Here is a 25,366-nt window from a genome sequence, read left to right on the forward strand (position 1 = left end):
GCAAGATTGACTGTATAATTTGTGAAAATATTTTTTTCAGAATATTTGTATTAATAGTATGAACCTTCAGAGTTGAGTACTGGACGGTCGCTTTGATATGAGGATGTGGCAGGCATTGGAAATCCGTGGTGGTAATAGCTAATTTGCATAAGGAGGGTACGTAGCTCTAGTCTTCGCATTGCAACTCTCAATGTTTTTTTTTATCACTTGCCTGGTTTAATATGAGTCACTGGAGCGGGCCTTGTGCATGCGATCGTTTGCACGCCACTACCCGTCTCTTCGTCTTCCTCGTCTATATTATTAAACAGGTGCTCAACCAATTGTCCCCATCATGGATACGCAGGCTCTCCGCTGGGATGTCACGTGACTACCGGGAGAAGGAGGGGGTAACACCTGGTTCGTCAGTGCTTGGTTGCCGCATCTCGCCATGGATGAGATGAGAACCTGTCCGGGTGCATCAACGCTTCGGCGCAGGCGTATGGGTGAGTCTGACCTTCCAGCTGATCTCGCCGAAAAGCAGCAGCGAAGAAAAAACGTGATCAGCTCGAGGCAGATACCGGTGACGAGCAAGAAAATCTCATACAGAAGAAACGCTAGAATTACCGTGCAACCATGCTTAACGGAGCTTACACTCAGATAACTGGCTTTAAACGGGATAAACCTGCGCAAAGCTTTCTCATTACTTCTGCAGGGTTCTGCAAAATATTGTGTAAAAAGGTACAAAAAAATAAGGCAAATATACATGCTGCACTCCATCAGAAGCTTTGTAGGACGTAGCTCATGGGCTCACAGTGCACCTCAAGAAAACTGACTGATTTGCGTTCAATAATTATTCAAGATATAGGCGGGTAATGTTTACGCACTAAACGTTTTGGGGTGAAGGAGGAGCCAATAACTACTCTCGCATACAGGCAGCCGAAGTAGGAGACACGGCGCGACTGTTGCATGCGGATTGTTATGAATACAGTGGTCACGCTGTCACTTCCAGTTCACAGAACATCACTTATCTTCTTTCATAAGCGGAAGTTAGTTTCTGTACGCTTAAAGTGGAGCTTCCTAGCCTAAAAGAATCCACTGAGAGCCATTGACAGCCGCGCCTAGCCTAGTCAGGAGTACTTTTCGCTTGTCAGTGTTAACTACAAAATACACCCCGATTGGTAACATTTGAGTCATTGGCTTGAAAAAGAAAGTGCGAATTCTAAAGCTGTAGGTCGCCTTAAAATAGCCGGCTGAGATATTTGTATCAATAAATCATTTACGCAGTTTGATGTATTCGCCATCAGAGAAAACAATCACATGACCATCTGTTAGTTTACATCTCCCTCCCGATGCGCGTGCGAGCTATTTTTAGGAATAGCGCTCCAGAAGAAAGCACTTCATTTTCTAAGCGGGTCTCAGTATACCTAAGCTGTACAGCTCTCACGTCAAAGATTTTCTTGTTGTGTAAGGAATACTAGGGTATTGCAGCATGAGCTGGTTTAGACGGCCTTCTTGAGAAATCCAGGTAGACATCTAAGCGTTAACGCTCACATAACATAAGAGAACGCGTGATCTTGTGCTCTTTGCATGCGCGAAGGTACATACAAGCGCATTAACTTCCACGTGTTGCCTACAGGCACGTCTGCAGCTGTAGCTGACAACAGTTACCGAAAGTAACCGTTTTCCAGGAAGGATTCAGTGGTCTACTACGGAAAAATGTTAGTCAAGCAAAATGAAGTTTACCAAGCTGATCACTGCAGGAGACTGCAGGAGTAACATTACTTGCAAAGTTGAAAGTGGTAGTTTCAAAGGAACGGCCTGTTCGCAAGCTGGGCTACGTGTACTGTAGGAAAAAAAAGAAAACTAAAACAAACTGCGATGGCTACTTCACGCTTGGTGCTAACGTTTTAGTTGTCCAGTATTTAAAACGGTATACACCTGTATTGACGCTTTGCCATAGGGACGTAAATTTAAAATGCTTGCTGAAAAATGTTTACTATTTACTGAAGCATGGTACACAACGAAATACTGCAGTGTAGGCCGCGTGATTTCCAAGAACCCTAAGGTGATTTCGTTGCGCTGGGACGAGCCGTCTTTCTTTAACACCTTGGTTACATTTATTTGAAAAGACCAGTGTATGTCTCAACACGTGTGAAGCCTAATTCTTGCTCATGTACGGACGCACGAAAACCACGCCTGTTACCGAACTTTATGCATTTTATGTACTATGGTTCACGACAACGGTAACACATTTTGCCTGGAACATGTAAGTTGCTCCTCTCGAATTCGCTGAACGCGGCAGACGTTGCTCGAAATTCGCTTAGCCAACCTCTGATTGTATAAAATATATCCTTTTCATCCACTTGGCCTAGCGTAGTATTTTCACGCGTCGTACATTATTTACTTCCATGGAATGCTGAAATATTCAGCGTCGATCGCCGCCGCTCATTTCAGCCACCCACTGGTTCTTCCTCTAACTTCAGACCATGTTGTAGCCAAGCCAAGAAGTCGTTTTCCGGAGAGCTCGTTATTCCAGAAAATTGCCTTCGAGGCTGCACTTCCGGAAGTCATCTGATCTGCATGTAAGAGTGCCCAACTGCAGTTGCCACGAAAAACGAAAGTTGCCGCCAAACTTTGCACATCATTATCGTTGCGACGCCACAGTGCGCGCTTCAGCAATTTCGCGTCTTCGACCCGGTTTGGCACGGATGTTAAGCTTCGCTCGTCGATTCGTTTTAAAATCACAGTCAAACTCACAGAATGAAATTGGCATCGTTTCACGTCACTTTTGTTGTTTGCTTGCTCAGTGGAACCTCTCACAAAATATTAAGAACGGTGACAGACACAACGAAGGCAAAGAGTTTCGGTTGACAACCACATAGACAAGAAAGGTTTCGTCATTAATAAATATGCGAAAGGTGTTTCAAGTTAAGGCGGTCGCCTGAGAAAACCAAACATATTGGTTAGTCGTTTTACTTTGACCATTTGGACGGTGGTATTATATGATATTTAGGCCTGCATTTACACAGGGAACAAGAGTGCGTAATGCACCCTGTCAGGGTGTCATGTCTGAGAGCAGTGAAGCGGATTGTCGCCGTCGCAGGTTAGTCCCTTATTTTAAAACATCCAAGTGATGGATGGTACCTGCCGTGCACGGCGTACCAGTAGAGGTTGATGGGCGGACAAAAGAGACGGCAACTCTTTGTTTCCCGAGGCTTTTAAAGGGTTGGAGAAACGCGCCTAAGGGGTCATCCGTGCCTTCCCTTGCTCTGAAGCAAGGAGGTAGCCCACGGGTCAGCCCAGAAGCTCAATGTTTTGGGCATGTGGGTGCAGTTATTGAGATGTCGGAATGAGTATTCCCCGATGAAAGCAGCTATGTTATTGTCGCTTTTTTTTTTCTGAGATACGTTTTTCTCTACCTAAAGTAACCACGATCTCAGCGCGCACAGCATTTAGGATGTAGTGTATAGCGAATTTTCCTGTTCACCCTTTGGCTGCAACGTGGCCTCGCACAGCGCGGCGCCAATCAATAAGTCTGAGGTAGAGCACGAAAAGGCAGCGGCGAAAAAAAAAGGTGCTGTTGAAAATCTCACTCTGCAGGCGTTCATCTTGATGGAGTTAATCTATTTGCAACTTCGCCAAGCGGTATTTCCTTTGCTTCTACGCTTATGTGATTACGCTCAAGGAAAGAATAGTTTATGGCAACTGGCAACACTTGTAAAATTCTACTTCGTTTCTTTGGGTTGCTTTTACAGCCTGGTCATGACTGTACGGTGCCAACCGTTCGCCGCGAGCAAGACATACGTGTCTTGCTCGAAATCTTTGCCTCAGTCTATCGAAAAGGTGAAACAGCTGATGAGCTGCGCTGAAATTTCGCATTACAAAGTAACGTAATTGTCGGCAGTTTTCGGTGGTCTCCAGTTTTGCAAAGTCATGGTGCATTGTAAGAAATCAAGGCTCCAGCATTGCACACGTGTTTTACTCGAAAGTGCTTAACTGCAATGGAGAAGTTTACCCAGGGTACGTCAAGCATAAATTTATTTTTATTTGTTGTTTGTTGCGCAGAACACCAGAGCTCTGTCGTCCTCAGTAGAGTGCAGCGCTCGACATGACACGTGTTCGTGATTTTGGTGATGATGAGAAGGAACGGATTACCACCAGGAGCAATAAAATATGCGGAGCCTAGAGTACCCTGTCGTGCAAATGTTGCGTGTGTACAACAGCGCAAGAGTACTCCTATGGGATGATGGACTTTAACGTGCACGTTTTTCAATTGTAGAAAGTAGCTCGAATATTCTCTGTTTTCCTATTTCCCAAAAAGACGATTCTACGTTTTCGCGCTAGGGGCGGACCATACAAAGAAAAACGTGCCAATGTGAGCCATCTGCTGTTTGCAGTGAAACACTTCACCCTTTCGATGAACTTCTGAGATTAAGAGAGCACCCTTGTCTGAAACGTCTTGCAGATGGCTTTCCATGCACTTGAGATCACCATGCAGATAGGGTTGCTTTCTTTTCACATGCATTATTTCATGGCGATTTTATCGTGGCTCTGGCGAGATGTGCCAGTAATCACCGACGCATTTAGAGCCCTTCAGCGCGTTGAATTCCGAAATTTAGAACTTCAGTTCCCCCCCCCCCCCCCCTCTATTTCTCATACTCATTTTTTCTTTCTTCCATCCCTTCTCTGCCTAACATTTTCTTTCGGGAAAATGTATATTTTGGAGGAAGCCAAGTCAATGTCTTTTACGCTGTTGAGCACTTTTCTCTTTTTTGATTTTCCTAGGAATAGGCATCTTTTGACTATGCTGTTATCCATATTCGGTGATAAACGTGTCATAGATTAGATCCAGGACTATCTAACAGATCGGCACCAGTTTGTGCAAATAAATACTCAGAAATCAGAAATAGTACCTGTTACCTCTGGAGTACCGCAAGGGTGCGCACTGGCGCCAATATTATTTTTACTCTTTATAAATGACCTTCCTAAAAATAGTCTCGTAAATATCAGGCTTTTTGCAGACGATTGCATCCTTTATCGTGAAATTAATTCCTCTGAAGATCCTATCGCCCTAAACGGAAACAGTGTCACAGTGGTGTACAGAGTGGCAGATGGTGCTAAATGTTAATAAATGTGTTTCCTGCCGATAACAAGAAAAAACAGTGCCTGCATTTTTCGTACAGTATAAGCAATACTTTAGTAACCCGAGTCAGCGAACACAAATATCTTGGCTTGATACTCACGCATAACCTAAGATGGGACTCGCACGTAAATACCGTAACAGCAGCTGCTACACGAAAGTTATTTTTCCTCAGAAGTCGTCTCCGAGATGCACAACCGGAAACTAAAATGCTAGCTTACAATGTCTTTATAAGATCAGCAGTGGGATATGCTAACGTCGTATGGTTCCCACCAACTTAACAAAACATAAAAAAACGAAAGAATACAACGGAAGGCGATAAGGTACATCTTTAACAAATATAAAATGACTAACTCGCCAACTCACCTACCTAAGAAAGCCGGCATGCTGAGTTTGGAAAAACGCGCAGTACTAGCACGCCTGAAATTTCTGTATCACCTCGTGAATAACCACTTTAATACAAATACATCAAAGTACATCGTCATCGAAGATACAAGACTCACACGTTATAAACGCTCTTTGACTATATAATGAATTTTCTTGCCATTGTGATAGTTTCAAAAACTCTATTTCCCCCCTTGCAATTAGAGAGTGGAACATCTTGAAACCATAAATAACACAAAGTTCAACACTGGATGAATTTGTAAAGCTAGTGGAGGATTATTTACACACAAATTCATGAATGTTCATCCGAACAGTTTCCTTGTCAGCATACAGAGATAACTTGCAAATTGTACTAATCCTTTATTGCTTTGTTATTTCCATTCTGTGTCTATTCATATACCTTTTTCTTTTTTTTTACATGTATCAACAGTTCACTGTAGTTTTTACTGTACACTGAACATTCTCTTGCTTAGTTATTTCTGACTACAATCTTCCTTTCATTTTAAATTATAGTCGCTGTCGTTGAACATATTCCAAATATTGTCTGGCTTTATGTATGCGTTTTCTGCCCTGCCCGTAACGATACCGCTCGGGATTGACAGTATTCCTAAACAAATAAGTAAATAAATAATAAAAAAGGTAGTGTAAGAAGCCTAGGCATCGTGGCCTCATACTTAATTGTAGCATTCTATGATTCTCAGTGTAAAGGGGACATAGGCATGGCCTTTCCTGTACTTACTCACAGCATCTATCTAATCATTTAATTAAGAATATTATGACACCAAATGAAGTGAATAAGCATATATACAATATCGTTCGCTACTGAAAGGAGTTGTGGGCCCATCGCTAAAACATTAGACCTCTGTGACGATCTACTGAAAGAGTTGCCCGCCAAAATTTAATCAAAATAGACAAAATCATATTGAAGTCCTTTCCACTACTCATACAAAGTTTTTACCAGAACATTTTTGAAACCTCTCAGTTCTAGTCGTTTTCTGTGGTTTGTGATTCAGTTTGTAATTTGCGAGATAAAGGAGTACTAGAGACAAGTAACGGCATTTTGAAGCGAAATCATCAACTCGGTGTATCGGCCATGGTCAGCCTGTCCGGCCGGTTCACCTTCATCGAGCCAGGGGACACAGTGCGATTATATAGCTTAACAATGATACAACCTATGGTGTGGCCCCTCCTCCTCCCCCTTTCACATTTGACTTTTACGGCATGTACAGCATCACGTGTCCCCTCGAGTAGTTGACGGCGTACTCGACACCATAGCCTCGGCAAATTAATTGCTGCCAAACCATGTTTGCCCAAGTCTGAACCTATGCTTAAGCAGATAAAAACCAAGCAAATCTACGCTTTAGTTTTGTCTAACAAGTATTTTTAAATCTTAGCTAATGTTTTGTAGTAAATATCTATATTCTTTTTCTTTTCCTGGCTTTGTTCATGTGCAAACTTTAATTCTTTAGTCCCGTGTTCGGAAAAGTTCATCGTCACTTAATCCATTCGTCAGTCTGAAGCCTCGGTTAGCGGATGGCAAAGCAGATAGCGGGAAATCCATCTCCACTTTCTGTATAGACGGTAGAGAGAGGAAAGTATGAAAAAAGAAGGAAGAAGAAGATGAGAGGTGACCGTAGGCAAAGTGAGAGAAATCCCCCCCCTTGGGAAAGATGAGCCAGAGGAAAAGTGGAAGAAACGTCGAAGAGAGTTGGGGGGGGGGGGGGGGGCGACGGGAGGTTGAGTAGGAGTAGAGACCGGGTATTGCGCCCCGCATTACGACTGCTGAATCGTACTGGAGACTCGAGAGGGATACGGCCTGTCATGCGATGATTACAGGGGTGGGCTAGATCGAACTACACTGTAGCAATAAATGAACATGTCAGTGGCAGCGAGTGCTCTGATGAAATAGCACTAATTCTCTGCAGCCTCAGTCGCATTTATAGTGTGTTCTTTTCTGTTTTGCTAAGCGCATCTTGATTGCAACATCATCGATTCGCTATATCTGTTTTTAGATTAGCTTTTTATTCATGTTTATCGGAACCTTTGTTTTGTCTTTCACGTGTCTTTACTGCTTCCACGACATTGCCGGAATATGCAGTTTCTTCAACACAAAGCCTTAAACTACAAATTGCTGTTCCGTGGCAAATGCGTTTGTGAAGGAGGTAGAAACAAAACTATGGAAACATTAACAAAGCATAATATGCACTAGAAAATCATATTAATGCTATCAAAGATCTCTTCGCATCGTAGAAACATTAAAGAGGCAACGTAATAATATATAACTGCCTTAGATATTTTAGCCTTGCTCAGAGTAAACATACCGGGAGCCTCTTTCAGTCTTATCCATATATTCTGCCAACATGTTGCTATTTTAAATAATGCGTGATGTTTTTCACTCGTGTCGGTACATTTGCGCCGTCATCATACTTTATTCTTGCATTTTGTTTTGGAAATGAGTTTCTTTTATTCATTTATGCGGCTTTGCTTCAACGTAGAGTCGTATAGGGGGCATGCTTTCATCTGAGATGGTGTCGGCACATCAGGGACGGAGATACGCTTCGATGAAGGAGTGGTTATAGCGCAAATTTCTGGAATTAGTCAATATGCTTTTTGGTGCAAGTATAGTCTTCGCATTTTTGCATTTTTCGACACTGGTAACGACTCATAATAAAAATAATGAAGGCTTTGGAAAAAAATTTTCCTTTGAACGAAATAGCAGTTTTGGTTTTGTGTGCCTACTATACACAGTGCTCCAACTATACATATTTTTTGCAACTGGTGTGTTCAGAGGCTATCGATGCTTTCGATTAGCCGTAGTCGGAACGTCATTGATGGTACCTGTAAGTAAAATTGCTCTGAGCTCTTTTTATTTTAATTTTGAAGTAGGCGTTCCGTGGCTAAAGCATCAACAGTATAACTTGGCCCAGTTTCAGCAGTGAAGATTTCCTATGGCTTTCAAGATGTAGAACTGAAGCTAGATTTTTTATAGATATGGTTTAAAATATTTTGTATGGACATTCAGGACCGCTATGTGTATCAAGGCGAAAGCTGGCTTTTGCAGTGCGACACCAGGCGACCTGTATCTCGATGTCCTTTATATTCCTTCTGCAACTTTGACGGCACGCCCTCCAATCCAAATTCCCTAACGTCACCCGCTACGCTAGGCCGCGTGCATCTTGTCGTCTCGCTCGATGCTGTGGTGGTTCGATAACGGCCGGCATCACAGTTGCTGCGGAACCAGCGAGGCGTAACGAGATTTTTGTGCAGCTTGCTGCGGACAGTTCCTATCTATCGCACTCGCAGAAACTTAAAGCTTACCTATTCGTGTAAAGCACGTTTTTGTTACCCAGCCTTTACGTCATTTAGCAGTTTCTGCATTGTAAAGGTGTCTCCTTCTAACGCTGCAAAGCCATGTGGCAGAGCACCCTTTGCAGGCACACCACCAGAAGTTTACGAATCTTGGTTTGCTTTGTGCTTCTCTCTCTCTCTCTCTCTCTCTCTCTCTCTCTCTCTCTCTCTCTCTCTCTCTCTCTCTATCACATGTTATTAATTTAATTGGGTTTATGAAGTTTAACGTCCCATAGTGACTCCGGCTATGAGAGATAGAGCAGTGGAGCGCTCAATCCTGAAGATCATAAAAATGTGACAAAGCGATGTTTGCAGATGGATTTCAGGCATATTGGGCATTATGTCTACATGGTTGCGTAGTCATAAGGGGAACAGTTATTAATATAATGAAACAACTTTGGGTTTAGGGAGCAATATTATATGACGGAATCGATGGCATTCAAGATTGCAGGCTTGCAGTGTTTTTAATGTTTGAAAAATTGCATTGTGGTTCGGGATATCTGAAGTGCAATTACATGCGCGAATGTCAGGCAACTCTAAGTACAGTTAGTGCTCGCCCATATCAGCTGCCAAGTACCGGCTGCCAGCGCCATGCTCCCAATTTTTCAGTCACAACGCCGGCGCCGAATTGTCGGTGAACGGGGCCTTTAACGCCATCCTGTTAATACAGCAGCGTTTTGGTTGTGCCGCCGCTCTGAGCCCGTAGCGCTACTACTGTGAAGTGGACGGTTGTCTACGGTGAGGTGCCGAGGAACAGCGCCGGTTGGTCCCGTACGCAGGAAACACTGCTTAGTTTCCAGGCCCTTCAAAAGTGTCTTCTCGGCGTAAAGTGCGCTTCGGTTACTTTGGCAGGTTTGCGCTTTGGTTGCGGTACGAGCGCCTTTTGTGCGCGTTACTCGCCATTTGATACCATTATCCAGATTACAGCAAAGAAAATACATTGTTTATGGTAAATATTGTGCAATAAAGCCGAAAAATCAAAGTTATTTAATTTTCAGTCACTAATTAATTGTGGTATTACTAGCCCGAACATAATATCTATTACGGCATACTATATACACAGACCGCATTGTAGTGTCTTTCACAGATTTGTAGAAAAAAACGTGTGCACATTAAAAAATGACACGGAATAGTTTTTCACCTTGTTTTCTGACTAATTTTTTTCCTTTCTTCCTGTGTTTATTTTTCTGTGATTTCTGTGTCGTGTAATAAGAACCTGTAATTGCGTTATACTTTCTTCAGCTTCAGAGGGAAGGCATAGCATTTAGAGCAGCGTAACTTTGATTGGTAATCTATAAGCTTCATTTGTACAGTTCACTAGTAATCGGTGACTGTATTTTAAAAATTGTAATCGCACTTGCTAAACGATCATTTTGTCAAGTAGCCGGCGATCGATAATAGTAATTTGTGGCTGATTACATGTAGTTTTGATTGGCAAATAAACCTGTAATTGGTATCGCGTTCTAATGTTAACGGCACAGCCTAAACGTCCCCAAAGAGGTTTTTTTTTTTTTTTTTTGTATCATCACTTGTGAACATTGCGGGCTTCATTCTGAAATGTATGTGCTGCAGTCATTGAAAGAAACAAGGCTTTTATTTAAAGTCCTGAGAATACAATTTTTCTTTAGGCATATGTGCGAAAATCTGGCACTTTCACGGTCACGTCGGCCGAGGTAGGTGCTGGATCAATTGGCGTTGACTGCTAAGGCTAACATGAATCCTCATTAAAGCGTCTGGTGCATTGGGCGGTTCGTGACATGAGGTGTCAGATTTGTATTAGCACAATGGAGTATAGTGGTAATTTGTTCCAGTTTCTATAAAATGGGGCTCTCTGTATAACAGATATGTAGGTGTCATGTGTAATGAACATCAGGACACATGAGGACGCGCAAGCGCACACACACACACACTCGCACACGACACAACAAGAACGAACTCTCTCGCAATCCAGATATGTAAACTGTCAGCGATTTTTAGTACTTGTCTACAAAGTGGCAAAGTAATTTACTTGAAGAAAGCTGCGGTCGGGCTCGCTAGTCCGAGTAACTGAGCCGGGAAGATGACATTGTCTGAGTCTTGAATAATGAATGCAGTGCCCTCACCAAGCCAGCGATGAAGTGCACGAGCATGTAGCCCTTTTTGCAAACACTCCAGCAGAAGAGCAACAGTCAAAGGTTGCTGGCCGCTGCTCAACGTTCAGGCGCAGTGCTATGCCAGTGCGACGCTTGGCGTTTTTTTTTTTTTGGCGTATAAAGAAAAAAGACTTAAGTGCACGGACGGGTGGTGGAGCCGTTAGCCCGCATTGTTTTTTGTTTTTTTTTTCATTTTATTTCGATGTCCTGTGCTGCTGACGATGTTTCTTGGGTGGTGACAGCCCAGGCGTTGTGTAGGCCAGGCGTTGTTCCCAAAGGCTTTCTGTCACCACTGAACCAGCCTGAATAGCAGTGACGCGATTTCTGGAAGCAAATACTGCACGGTCCCCAAAAGAGAGAAATCTGGTTTTAATAACTCAGTTTAAAAATACACAAGAAGCTGAGACTCAAAGGCGACAAGCTTGGCCTCCATGTTCAAGAGACTTTGCGCGAATTAAGAGTGGGGATAAGGAATTAGGAACACGCACACACACACACACACACACACACACACACACACACACACACAAGCGTAAGCTGTATATGTATATCCGCGAACACAGATATTTATTATACTATAACACAGCGAGCTTGTGGCAAAATGTGTTCGACTCGTCTCACATCCAGCTGAAAACATTGGATTGAGAAAACTTCCAGCCGGGGCCATGAACTGTACTCAAACCGGTTCGAATGGACCATTCGCTCTGGCCGACGCTTCATACTATGGCGCAAATAGAGTGTTTTAAGCAGCCAGTCATCCGCCCTGTGAACTGAGCGTCGTTTTCTCCATTAAACCCTTCCTTCTGGCGTGAAAAACTGCGAGTCGCTTTCGCTATGCTTTAGATGCCCAGCCTTTCTAATTTCCATCCATTATTTGGGAAACATCTGTGTGCGAGGAAGCCGTCTGGTCGTGTATACCGATTTGCGTGCTTGCGTGTGCGTATATGTGCTTGCTTTTGCGTGTGTGTGCTTGCTTCTCCGAAATTGTATGTACCGCCTTTGCCATAAGTAACCAGGCTTCTTGTTTTGTTTCTCGCTTGTATTGTTAAGTCAACATGGACTCCTAGAGGATCACAACTTGTTAAGCAGCGAGGACAGGAGCTCGCCTTTGCTTTTCCTTGATTTACAGCTTCAGGAATGGTACGAATTCTCTTGTACCCGTCTGAGAAGTTCAATACGCAGCCTGTTTGCGTGCGTGTGTGCGTTCGTGTGTGCGTTCGTGAGGGTGTTTTGTGTTTGTGGGCTTGGTACCGAAAACCTAACTGGAGATGTTCGCTAATTTTTGCCTGTAGCTTCAACATTATCTAGACAGACTCATTTTGTTTAATTAGAATAAAGGCAGTTTAGAACAATCAGAAATCAGAAAGAAAACAACGCGCCTTTTATTACGTGAAGTGAAACCATTCGTACACTTCACGCTATTCCCCACAGTTCAGAACATAACTGCGGTACTCGTTGACAGCGCAGCAGCAGCCAAGTGTGCGCATAACTCCAGTAAAACAAATGCGGCCAGTTTTTCTGGAAACTTTGCATCACTATGCTTCTTATCGTGGTTTGTGGAATCAAAGGTAATCCTATACAGTTATTTTGTTTACTTTCTGTGAAATAACTTCGCATGTTCTATCCATTCAACGAAAAGGGGGAGCTCGAAAAAGGGTCACTTTATTTAGAATTATTAATTGACTTGTTATATGATAGAAGCTGAACTAAGTGCCCACGCGCCTTAAAACCGCTATAAATGAGCTCAAGTGAGCAACGCTAGGGGAAAACTAGTGGGTCGATGAGAGGTACGTGCTGTAGCTTTAGCCAATGTGTGTGGTCAGTAAGCCCTATTGTGCAGAGCAAGACACTCGTCTAAGAATCTCGAGAGCTAATTCTTCTGACAGAAGCCCGCAAGAGCGTGGGAGAGCCCTTTCTATGGACCGGCGGTGGCGCCTCTCAGTCCGACACCGCAAGCAAGCGAGTCCTTTGTCAACACGCTGCTCGGTAAACAGGCCGCTGCTTCCCGTGCCGCTTTGCCCATACGAGACGCAGCAAGTGGAGCCACGTCCGGTTGTTCCCCGCTCGAACTTGGATGGAGGGCCGCTTCATAGCCAGCTGCTCGCGCTTGACGGCAGGACCTTTATCCATCTTCATGTGTTTGCTTCGTGGTTGCTCTTTTTTAGCTCCTGTTTTTCTTGGTAGAATGGGCAGAGTGCAGCTCGTGGCTTTCCTTAAAGGGCTCGTAACGTGCTTGACAATGCGGGTGCTTGACAACCAGGCCGCAGAGCCACTGACGACTCTCATCTCAGTGGCTCGGGAAGAACCCCTGAGGGGTTTTGCGGCTGCGCGTAATGATTACCTTACTTTATGTGAGAAAGTGACGTGTAACTTCATCATATGAAACTTTTAATTATCGCTGTAATATGTCAGTGGACGTTAAAGAACCCCAGTGGTCAAAATTTCCTGAGTCCTCCACTACGGCGTCTCTCATAGCCTGAGCTGCTTGGGACGTTAATCCCCACAAACCAACCAACCATTTACATCGGTATATCGGCCAGACTAAAGTGTTGAACACACATTTGTTTCTTTAAATCAATAGACTTTAAAGTGAAATGGTCTTAGAAAGTATTTCTTCTCGAATAATACCTTTTCGGACTACTTGGTTGGTCACCTGGAGAGGAAAACTGCGTAAAAGCGCGAAGGGCGAAAAACAAAAACAAAAAAAAACCAGGGGTTTGGTGAAAACTCCAATATTCTGCGCTAGCGATGTCGTGCGAATTTCGCTTTCCTGTCGCTTAGCTTTTAGTAGATACTGAAATGCGACACACATTTGTCACCACTTAAACCTTAGATTTTATTGATTGCCTGTGCACTGCAGCGCCGTAGTGCGGGACTTGACGTTGGCGCAGCAACGCGTTACTATGTCGCCGTTATGCAGTTGCTTTGCGTGATAACATAACGCTATGCAGCTGCTCGTTAACCAAGAAGAGATTTTGCTCGGGGCACTAGCCTCAGGATCGCTGATTGCGCAGTAAAATGGAAGCCGAGACACAGGCGCTGACGTAAGCGGTCAGAGCTTTCGCTTCTTCTGTGTACTTCTTCATTGTGGATTTGCGCTGCTTTCTAATCCTTTCCTTCTCGATTCGTGCCCCCTCACCGAAAAGTCATCTCGGTGTTTGTTTGTCCTATATTTGGCCTCGTATTTGGCCTCGTATTTGGCCTCGTATTTTATAATAGCTCTAATGTCAGTGGCACGAAGCATTGCTAGATTGTACTAATAACACAGAGACCTTCATTAAAGCATTTTTAGAGTGCATGATAACAACTTGGCATTGCATGAGAAAATATGTTCGCGTTGTAGGCACGTCGAAAGAGGGGCAACAGTAAGTTACACAAGTTCTCTCTCGAAATAAAGTGATTTATAGCTGGCAGGCTGCAAATTCGTCATCCTCTTCGAAAAAATTTTATTAGCTTAAAATTAATAAAACTTCAGGCGTGCAATTTCACCGAAATCATTTTTTACAATGTTTTAAAGTACATTATGAACTATCTCTATTTGAAAAGCCCTTGTTGCGAAATAAAAGTGAGCCTTCGGTTAAGAACAAGCCAACACATAAGCCTATATATCACTGATATACAAAAAAAAAAAAAGGAAGTTGAAGATTTTTGTAGCTCATGACAAACGAAATTATTCTAAGGAAGGATACCATTCTCCTTAATGCGAAATTTCAGTGCAAATATTTAGGCGTTTGTTGCGATATATTGAGGCAAATAATTTGGGAAAAGCTTGTAAGTATGTGTATGCTGTGACAAGTCCTTTCTCAAACAAAGGAAAAGAAGAGATGCTACCGGGCGCCGCTAATTCGTGGCTCTTCTTTCTCTTCTAAAAAATTCTCTTTGGTTTGTGACTCGGTCGAGGTTTGTGGCTGTCTCTTGCACTCGATTACAGTGGCAAGCTAGCCACTGTAGCACGTTTACACCGGCAACAGCACCATCGATGACGCGGCACAACCGACAAACAGATGAATAATAGCTGCGCTCCAAAAAAGGAATGGCCACACACTATCGGTGTAAAATAGGGCAATAAACTCTTAGTAGTGCTGGTTTTGCAACGACGTGTTTCAAAAGTGGCTGCAAACGACCACAAAATCTGTCGTAGCGAGACAGGACATTAGCCTCAAGCTCGATATCCAGTTTATTGTCGCCAAAATGAGGTTTGCTTTTTATCGCTTAGAGCTCACATAGCGGTGACCACAACGAAGTCCTTGGGATATCAATATGTTACAGTTAAAACAAAATGGCGATATCATCAGTTTCGCAGATGGCGCGACAACAACGTTTTTCTAGCATAGCCTGCTGACGTTTACAGAAACGAATAATGAAAGCATAAATAAGCGTATTTTTATGCCACTGCTACGTTTAGTTGGTTATGTATTAAAACAGTGCGGTAGTTTTGTTGTGCGCTGAACGTACTACCAGTGTATTTCATCCTCCCGTAAACATTCAGTACGAGATGTCTCTAAGGCATTCCCCAGACATAAGGTAACCATGACCTATCGAGAAATGGGTGCGAAGCATTAGATGAAATGAAGCAAACAGAAAACGATAATTATCATGCACCGTAACGACATCATATCCACGATTCTCGCCGGCGCCATTCTTGCGTCTTACATCGACAGATTGTGAGCAGCTTGCACGTGCGTCTCTTTTCGCCGCCATTCGAATGCGCGGAATTTACCTCTCTCGTCGTTTTCATTCTTGATATCGGACCCAGAGATGCACTTCTATTGCCCTACGAGCACGATCTCATACTTCAGGTATTTGAAATGCTGGTACCGTAATACCGTCTTCCTGAGCTGGAAAGAGAACTACCTCTTTAATGAGGTTATTGATTCCCGATTTGAACAGGACATCTGGTCACACCAGATAGCGCAGAGATCGGGTTGAGCTATCATTTTTTTTTAAGAATACTGGGAAAACATTGGCCTTAGGTTTTTCCATATGAATAAAAAAGAAACCATTTTCGGTTAAAGTTACACGCCATTGCTTTGCAGTTTTGGGGACTCTATACACTGCTCACAGTAAGTAAACATTTTCCCATTTGTTACGCTGTCTGCCGCATCTCCTAAATGAGAACTGACAGAATAATTTTGAGACGATGGCTCTCAACAAGAGACGGCAGACTGGCCGCAATTTGCGAATGCACGCAAACGCTCAACGCCGACACGGATTGCTCTTTGCAGTTGCCCACAGTTTTTGCAGAAGGGTAATTAGATATCTGAAAACCTTTTGACAGCGTTTGCTAGGACTTCGTATAAAGGCATCATCTTTTAAGATGGAAAATGCTTCAACCTTGGTCACGTCTCATTACGAAGTGTCGTGAAGGAATAACCCCATAATCGTATAAGTGAGCTGTTTTGCAATCTTGTGTCGAAACGTTGTCAAAGCAAGCTTGACAGCGTTTCGTAAGAATAGCTTAACGTGATTGCTGTTTACGAGTCTGTGTTTTGTAACGCATTAAAGGCGGCGTGTGGCCCCAAATACCTCCATCACGTTTCGGTGATTGTACAGGGCTCTTAAACTTTATCGGAATTGGTTTGAAAAATTTTTCTTATCTAAACCGGAGGAACGTTTGCGGTGAAACCGTGAGAAAGCTTGCGCGTTGTTTACCTTTTTATTGTGTAGTAAGTCTTAAGCTGGGTGCTTACCTGGCTTTACCCTGTATGACGAGAACCAAGAACAGTCTGTGACGAGATTGAAGAAATGAAAGGCGCGAACACCAATTTTCCGGCGGAAGAGGAATGTTGTCATCTAGCAACATTGCGAAAACGTGCAACGCTTGACTCGGCGCTTTAGAATCGCGGCGCTTTCCGCTGGCGCCATCAGATGGTGCCTTATCTGCATTTTTCCCGAAACTCGCGATGACATTTCCTGCTTCCTTCTCTCGTCACAGATGTTCCTGGTTTTTCATTATGCGCGGCCAAACCAGGTGCGCAACATAGTAAAAATTATACGTGACAAAAGAATCAACAACGCTGAAGGTTTATGCGCGATTTCAGAGAAAATGACCTTCCTGTTGAGGCGGGAGAAATTTTTAAAACGGCTTCGATAAAGTTGCAGAACACTGTACGTTTCGGTGCTTGCATTAAATTTCTTTTACCTCTCGTTAAAAAGAACCGTGATGTTCTTGTGAAGGTCCCGGGTTTATGTTCGCCTCGCCGGGGTGGCGTAGCGATTACGGCGCTCGACTACTGTGCCCTAGGATGCGGGATTCAGTTCCGGCCTCGGCGGCCGCTTTTCAATGGAGGCAACAAGCAAGGTGCCCGTGTGCTGTGCGATGTCAGTGCTTTTTAAAGAGCCCCAGGTGGTCGAAATTTCCGAAGTATTCCACTACGGCGTCTCTCATAGCCTGAGTCGCTTTGGGACACTAAACCTCATAAACTAAACCAACCAAAAAGATTTGTGTTCCCATATTTTCGAAGACACCAACCTCGCTTTTCGCATTCTATGCATACGTGTGCTCTACTGAGGGTCTTTTTCATCATCATCATCATCCTGATAATACCTACTGCAGGGCGAAGGCTTCTCCCATATTTCTCCAATTAACCTGGTTTTCGTTTTCACTCTACCATTGTGTAGAGGAATGACGCTCATTGGCAAAACAAGAATGTGTGTCCCATGTTTTATCTTTGATTCGGTTTTCAATATGTACCTTCTTTGCCAAAAGTAACCAGGCTGCTCCGAAGGCTGGCAGAGCAAGCGCGCGGCCGTGTGGCGGCGTTGCGCTCGCTGTGGCTTATCGGTGCTCGTCAGCTCCGAGGCTACAACAGCTGACGTAACTTCGCACCCTCCCTTTCACCCGTTGGATGATAAAAACTAGGCGCGTATTGTGTGTCGGCTGCGGTTTCACGTGTGCGAAGCTTGGTTATGCCCAGCGAGGGCGCTCAGTATAGCGACGGGGCTATTCGCTCTTCTTGGCAACTGCCCTGAAGCAGATATGTCGCGTTTCTCGCTGTATAATTATACGTGCTTGTGCTCTATAATCCGCTGCTGAAATGCACCAGCAGAATTGCGCTTTCGTTTGTTTTTGATGCGCCTGTGCATCACACTTCGAAATTTCAATATGCTGTCTTCAAGGTGCCTTGCGTAGTGCCACATTACGGGTCGTAACTATAGGGAAAGCTTGTGAACCCTTTCAAGCCACCTTATATCTCTTTTAGGCTTGCGAAACTGTGTTAGCCCCTCGGGGTGGCTGTTTAAAAATATGTGAAATTATTGATTGTAATAAATTTTTGCGTTTGCTTGTAGGCAAGTTTTGGTTTAAGTAAAGAACTAAAATGAAATCTTCTTCACGCTTACCCATTATATGCACATGATTGCTTTCTCTCTCGCGGAACCCTTATTTCAGGGCGACACTGTCTGGCAAACCTAGCACATATTCGTCCTAGAAACGAACAAGAGCTCACAGTGTCTACTATCATCTGCTTTTCTGTTTTCCGCCGTTGCTGAGAAGAGCGAATAGCCCGTCGCTATACTGAGCGCCCTCGCTGAGCACAAGCAGGCTTCGCACGCGTGAAACCGCAGCCCGAACATCATACGCGCCTAGGTTTTCTCATCCAACAGGCGAGAGTGAGGGTGCCAAGCTACGTTAGCTGTTGTACCCTCGAAGCTGACGAGCACCGGTAAGCCACAGCGAGCGCAACGCCGCCACACGGCCGCGTGCTTGCTCTGCCAGCCTTCGGAGCAGCCTGGTTACTTTTGGCAAAGACGGTACTTTAGCTCTCGCGGTGCTTAATATATGTAACGTACGATTATGTACGGAAGGCAGACGCCTATTTATCCTGCAGTCAATTGTACAGGCTTCATGCATTGTCATGGAGTTCAGCAAACACCTGCACTTGCTATTGGCGGAATTATACCTGCTTGCGCCTGCTGTAATAAAAAAGCAGTGAACAGAGATCGATTGGCTTCTTTCGTGTATGACTTAAAGGATGAGCTATCAAAGGACCTCATCACTGCTTGGAAATAATAGGAGTGCCATTTTGTGTGACAAAAGCTGAGAATGCAAACAAAACATGCAAAATAACAATTCAAGTTCACCACTGTGTGTCTAGTATAATCGCTTTCTTTCTTTATTACCCACTCCGAAGCTAACTCGCTTGTAATTGTTGCGTTAGGCTACTAGTTGTGGTCTTTTATGCGACAGAGTTGAAATACGACGAACGGATGTCGCGCATGAAAAAGCCGTATAAGTATGACAAGTTTACTTTTCTGAATGGTCAGATTTAAAATCCAGAGGTGGGAATGGCAGATAACGCGGGTAACACAAGAACAAAGCGCTGTTGCTTGATATCTTAATATAGACGAAAAGAGATTACCAAAATTAAGAAATATAAGCGGCAACACCGGGAAAAACAGATATGGCGCGGTGTCTGCGAAATAATTTTCTTCGGAATCGCGCTCCGAGCGAAGGGCCTGGTTATCGCACCACATTTTCGCCTACTGCAATAACCAGGTTAGTTTTCAGCCACAGGGTAATTAGGTTAAGACTGTCCTAACGTAAGCCCTCTGCGCTTTCTCGCTATTCTCTATACAGGCACCAACCGAAGCTCGGCATTAGACCGTGATGAGTGTACGAGCGAAAAGTCTTTTTGTTTTCCTATGGAGAGAGAGGATTTGGCCCAGAATAAAACATTTTTCACGCCTGGACGCCGCGAAATACTTCCTTCTGGCGAAGGGTTTATTAAGGGAAGGCCATATTTCCTTAAAACAGCACTAAACATGAAAATGTTCAACCATAGAGTTTCTTACTCTTACCTAGAGGGAAAGCTCTGCTGTCATCTATGGGAGTTTACATGGAGTTTCCTGAAGACCGGTTCAGCCACCATGGGGGCTCAAAGCATCATGGGCCGGAGAGCTAAGGAGTGCAGAACTATAACTTTTGGCCAAAAAGATAAACGTTGTTCTACTGTGAACAATGTTCTAACATTCGATTTTATGAATATAAATTGCAAAACGAGAGAGAAACAGCATGTCAGTGTGAAATGTATCCAATATAAGCGATGGCTCTTTCTCCTATTGGCTTAGTTTTGAGCAGCACAAATACCAATATTTCGCACTTAATAGGCACACTTTGAAATAAAAAAGAAAACGTCTTGGAAATATTTATGGTTGCGCAATGACGTAAGAAAGTCTTTAGTGGCATTTCGGGAAACAAAAACCTTTTATTGGCAACGTATGCTTTTGCGACTTCGCTACTTTGGCTTTTGCGGTCTATGTACGCCCCTCGATATGATGATGATGATGATGATGATAAAGAAAAAAAAACATCGTAGTAATGCCACCTCGTGCACCCGGGATAGGATAGGATAGGAAATACGTTAGTTTCTCTAGGAAGGTCTTGTGCTGGTAGCAGAAGAGGTCCATCTTGATGATGATGATGATGATGATGATGATGATGATGATGATAAAGAAAAAAAAACATCGTAGTAATGCCACCTCGTGCACCCGGGATAGGATAGGATAGGAAATACGTTAGTTTCTCTAGGAAGGTCTTGTGCTAGTAGCAGAAGAGGTCCATCTTCCGTCTGCTCACAGGGTCGGTGCCCCTATTCCAGGGCTCCGCTGAACTTCGCTGCTCGCTGGGCGTGCTGGATTAGACCTAGTTGGCAATCCAAATCGCCGCTGGAGAGAGGGCTCGCCCACTGTTCCGCACTCGGGTCTTTACGAAAGCTATCGTTATTTCTACATTGCCACGTGATGTGGTATAACGAAGGCTTGCTACCACAGCATGGGCAGGTGTCCCGATATTGTGACGGGTAAATTTTGCTTAGGATATGCAGGTTAGGGAATATTCCTGTCTGCAGTCTTCGCCAGTACACTGCCTCTTGTTGTTTTAGATCCCAATGAGGCGGCGGACAGCGGATCCGTACCCCCTTATAGTAGTTCAGAATGTCTGAGTACGTAGGGCCGACTCGCTCGGGTAGATCGTCCGAAAGGGAGGAAGCTCGGCTCGTGTACCCTCGAGCTACCTGATTGGCGCGTTCGTTCCCCGCTATGTCGACGCTTCTCTCGAATCTGTAAGAATGGTAAGGGACGTGTTGCTTTGATACCCGGCTACCACCGCAAGAGCAACGGCCAGCTCCTCCCCTTCTGTTACCGTGCAGTCCCTGACTGAGGCGCTAGCTAGTTCATTTAGGTTGGAATCAATAGCTACCGCCACTGCGCTATTATGTGAGTTTCCTGTATACGGAGCCGCGTCCGTGTATACCGTTGTGGATCTTGTAGCTAAATTTATTTGTAGATACTTCGCCCGGGCTGCCCTACGGGCCACATGCAAGTTGGGGTCCATGTTCCGGGGAAGGGAGCTAACCTTTAGCGTCTGGCGAATTGCGTCCGGTATGCTCGCAGTACGATTCTCGATTTCCGCAGTTGCACCTAGCCCCAGTCGCCTAAGAAGCGAGCGCCCCGTAGGAGTCTGCTGGAGCCTGGCTATCTGCGTGACCAGTTGGGCTTCTTTGATCTCTTCGAAGGTGTTGTGAACGCCAAGAGCTAGTAGTTTTGCGTTAGAGGTGTTCATTGGTAGGTGCAGGGCTGTCTTGTGTGCACCCGAGAAAAACCGACTGTCCCGCAACAAGTAGCACACCGGCCCATAATTATTAGCGCGTCCATGGTGGCTGAAGTGCAGCGCCCTCAGCTTTCCCTCTAGCTAGTGTACAAAACCTCTGTGTTCAACCGACTAGATCTACTTTTCTTGCTGCTAAAGATAAAAAATGAATATCTTTAAAAAGTAAGTGCTTCACGAACAGTAAGAAAATTTCCAGCTAGGCCAACTCTATTAACCAATGTTGTGTACCTCAGTACTGGGGAGCACACCAGTTTTGAAGTGACAAAAAGTGCATGCTATTAGTAAAATTTCGATGCGTGAACACTTTCATTTGATAATCTGTGATTTACTCTAAATTAAATTTATGGCTTTGCAAGATACAGCGAGCACGATGCATTGTTAACGAGTACAGTTTCAGAGGCTGTAACTTCGGTTGGCTCCTAGGCCATGGAATCATTTATAACATCAACTCAGAAAATTAAAAGCTTGCAAAAGCTGAATTTACTATGGCTTGTTACGTTCACACGAGCAGCGAGAAAATGCTGAGCTCAGTCAGAGCGCTGACTAAACCTTGTAGCACGATGAAACTGTAGTCTTCATATTTCCCATAGAAAAGGTACGGTTGTGACTGCGATCAAGTATTCGGCACGGTTTAGCACAATGTCAGGTACCAAGGAGTGTGTGACTTCAAATAATTGTATGACATTCGTTTGCCTTTTTTTTTTTTTTTGGTAGGTATCACTTTTTCGGGTGGGAACCGATAAAGACCTATTGCAAGCATATGCCGTTTTGAAATGAGGTCTAAGGCAGTCAGGAATGCTATAAAAGGGAGGGTTTAAAGCCGCGAAGGCTAAGCCAAAAGAAGCAATTATGAGCCTTGTTTTATCTTAGCAACACCAAATACCTTGCATACGTTAGAACGAAATGAGCCTCTACAGGGCGATTTGAGAGAATAACACATAAATCGAGAAATACATGCTGGAAAAATTATGTCACGTATAAGAAGCAGTAAAAAATAAATATTTTGAAACATGCTATAACGTATATAGAGTCAATTTTCAGAAACGGAAACGTATTTTGCAAAGAATAAAAACATTTCTGGAAGCAAGCAAGCTGTACGTTGTCATTAGAAATCGTTCATGAATGCTTCGCGTCCGTTCCAGTTTGTCAGACGTCTAGCGTCTGCATGTTCAAATTTCGGAACACTTTACTTCCGTACGCCTCATGCTACCTCGCGGCACGAAAATTTAACTAAAATCAGTGCATAACTGTTAAAGTTCTCGACTGTTTTATAGTTGCCATGATGCAAAAATTGAATATATGTTTTCCATGGTTCTGGAATTTCGGAGATGAATAATATTGCGTCTTTCATTGCCATAACTTAAAGGTCCATCATTCGACCTGCTTGTAATACAGTGTACTTATTGCGGAATGAGCCCAATCAAGAAAGCCAGCGTTACAGACGCTGTTCCTCTGCTATTACTGATGTTAAGTGCACTCGTATGCGTGCTTGTCGGTTGTGCTCGTCCAAGCATTCTTGTTAGCATAAAAAATACAACTGTAAACTTCAAACAATATGGAAGAAAACTTGATACGGCTCCTACGGCAAACGAAAAACATGTTTTTCATAACATTTGCCGTTGACCATCACTAATCGACGACAATAAGCTTTAATAACGCAACCATTAAAATAAATGTGCAAAAAGCCGGCATCGTCAGGAGTATTTGTTCCTCTGAGATTATAACTGAATACGCGCGGAAGGCTTAAATAAGGTTACTACTGCAAGAAAGAACCACATTTGCGTGCTTAAAACCAGTCGCCCTGACCCTCAGCCTGGTACCGAAAGAGTGATTAGTGTAAGTTCACAAAATTTAGGTTCAAACTACCGTAGAATTAAAATATTGTGGGACCAGCTATCGTAATTAGTTTAAAAGGGCACAGACGCTATAGATAAAGCATGCGCGTTGTATGTGAATGGGACGTTTGATTATGCTGCTCCAATACTCTAATTATACAATGATTTTTAACTCCCACATGCACACAACGTCCCTCTCTGTATTCTCTCTCTCCTCTCACGTACACAGACAAACACATGCACATACACGCACGCTCTCAAACATGCTCCCTGTCTCGCTCGTTTGCTCGCCCACTCACTAACTTAATCACTTAATCACTTTCTTTCTCGCTCGCCTAGTGAACACTTTTTCTATCTCTCATTTACATTCTCTCTCGCTCGTTCTCTCACCTCACTCGTTCACTCACTCACACTCTTTCTCTCTTCTTGTCTTGCTATTTTTAGTGGGTAACCGATGTATCCTCAAGAATTCATTGTTGGAAAACGTAAACGAGCCAACCTGTGGCGCTAGCGGGTCAGGTCGAGACCGCCGTGCCCGTCCTGAATCTGTCTACATGCGTACGCGCTGTTCCCGATCCTCTTATTCATCAGGATTGATGAGGAACACGTTCCACGCTCAAAGCAAGAGAAAGAATGAAGCATATCCGTGCGGCCAAACTCTACCGACGTCCGTCGAGAATCGGGGAACGCCCCTGGCTGCAAAGATATAGATATCATTTCGGGTTCGGTGGAGCCATCTCAATTAACGTCAATATATCTGACTTCCCCGCAGTCCTTGACCTTCAGAGCAGATTTGAAATTTGGCCTCAGGATGAAGCCAGAGGCAGGTTCTCAGAAGTATTCCTTGGGGGCAGCGTACATGTGTGCGAAGTTCCGAGAAAAAGGTGTAAGCGTTACCGGGAGAAATGTTTCTGCTACATCTTGGGGCTTTGTTGCGTTTGAAAATAATGGGCGTACATTTCTGTGAACGCCACCTTATCCAATTCTCTTTGGCGTAAATTTAAATTGAAGACATACCGGCTTGAATTAGGTCGAATATTTTAAAGGAAGAAGTGGTCCCGGCGATGCATCGACGCATTGGGTTAATGCTTCGGCATGTGTGAAGGCGAAGCAGCTGCAATAACGACTGTACTTGCCATTATATATATCATACGAAATACCAGTAATGTTACAAATAATATGTTAACAAAAATTACAGCAACGTCAAGGCAACCGATCAGCATGCATTTATAGCGGGAACAGAAGGAACGTTGAGCAACTCATTCGCAATTCCTTAGTGTATCTTCGTGATGTGACGGCAATTCCAGTCCGACGACGTCACTTTCAGTTTTGTTGTGATAAGACCATTCCCGAGCTGTCTTCTACGTACAAGCGCGGACATCAATAAACGGAGCAAGCTTTTCCGTTCAAATTAAAATCGAGCCTTCTACACTGGAGATACGAACACAATGTTTGTCCATATGGAAGCGCACTGGCGACTATACTACCGGTTTGCACATGCCACGACTGCCATATTCAGTTATGCTATGCGTGAAAAAATGTAGAATGAAATAGCGTGCTCCTTTTATTTTTGATGGCACCGGTAGTTGTACAACGTGACATCTTTGTAGTGGCTCGTTGTGGCTCCGAGTGTGATATGAAGGGCTCCGGATGGTAACGTTGTGCGACGTCACCTCTAATTGCTTACATAATGCTGCACTCGCTCAACTCGCCGCTCTTCGCTCATTTCCCCTCTTTTAATTAGCGGCAATTATTGTTCGCTTGATATGCAGAATTGCTGGACACTCCTGAATTCTATATCTAAATGTTATCCTATTTTAAACACATCCTCTAAATTTTTCAAATTTGATGAAATTCTTTGGTATGAGTTGTAATGCCTGATTTGAGGATCTTTTCCGCTATTGTAAGGCGCTCGTAAACACCGTATGGCCGTATTCTT

General features: G+C 43.9%; 1 long non-coding RNA gene across 2 annotated transcripts in view; it reads left to right on the forward strand.

Annotated features, from left to right (window-relative positions):
* Positions 1-357: 357 nt before the first annotated feature.
* Positions 358-25,366, forward strand: part of LOC146208424 (uncharacterized) — a 418,971-nt gene continuing 393,962 nt past the window's right edge. Inside the window, exons 1-2 of one of the 2 annotated variants that reach the window (XR_014703381.1) lie at positions 358-482; positions 4,045-4,146. This is a non-coding gene — a long non-coding RNA (uncharacterized LOC146208424). Of the gene's footprint in view, positions 483-4,044; positions 4,147-25,366 lie in introns of those variants that run through there. The other variant, XR_014703380.1, reaches the window with a different exon arrangement.

This window comes from Amblyomma maculatum, chromosome 1 (assembly GCF_055883805.1).
Source record: "Amblyomma maculatum isolate TAMU_Amacu chromosome 1, ASM5588380v1, whole genome shotgun sequence".
Taxonomy (NCBI): domain Eukaryota; kingdom Metazoa; phylum Arthropoda; class Arachnida; order Ixodida; family Ixodidae; genus Amblyomma; species Amblyomma maculatum.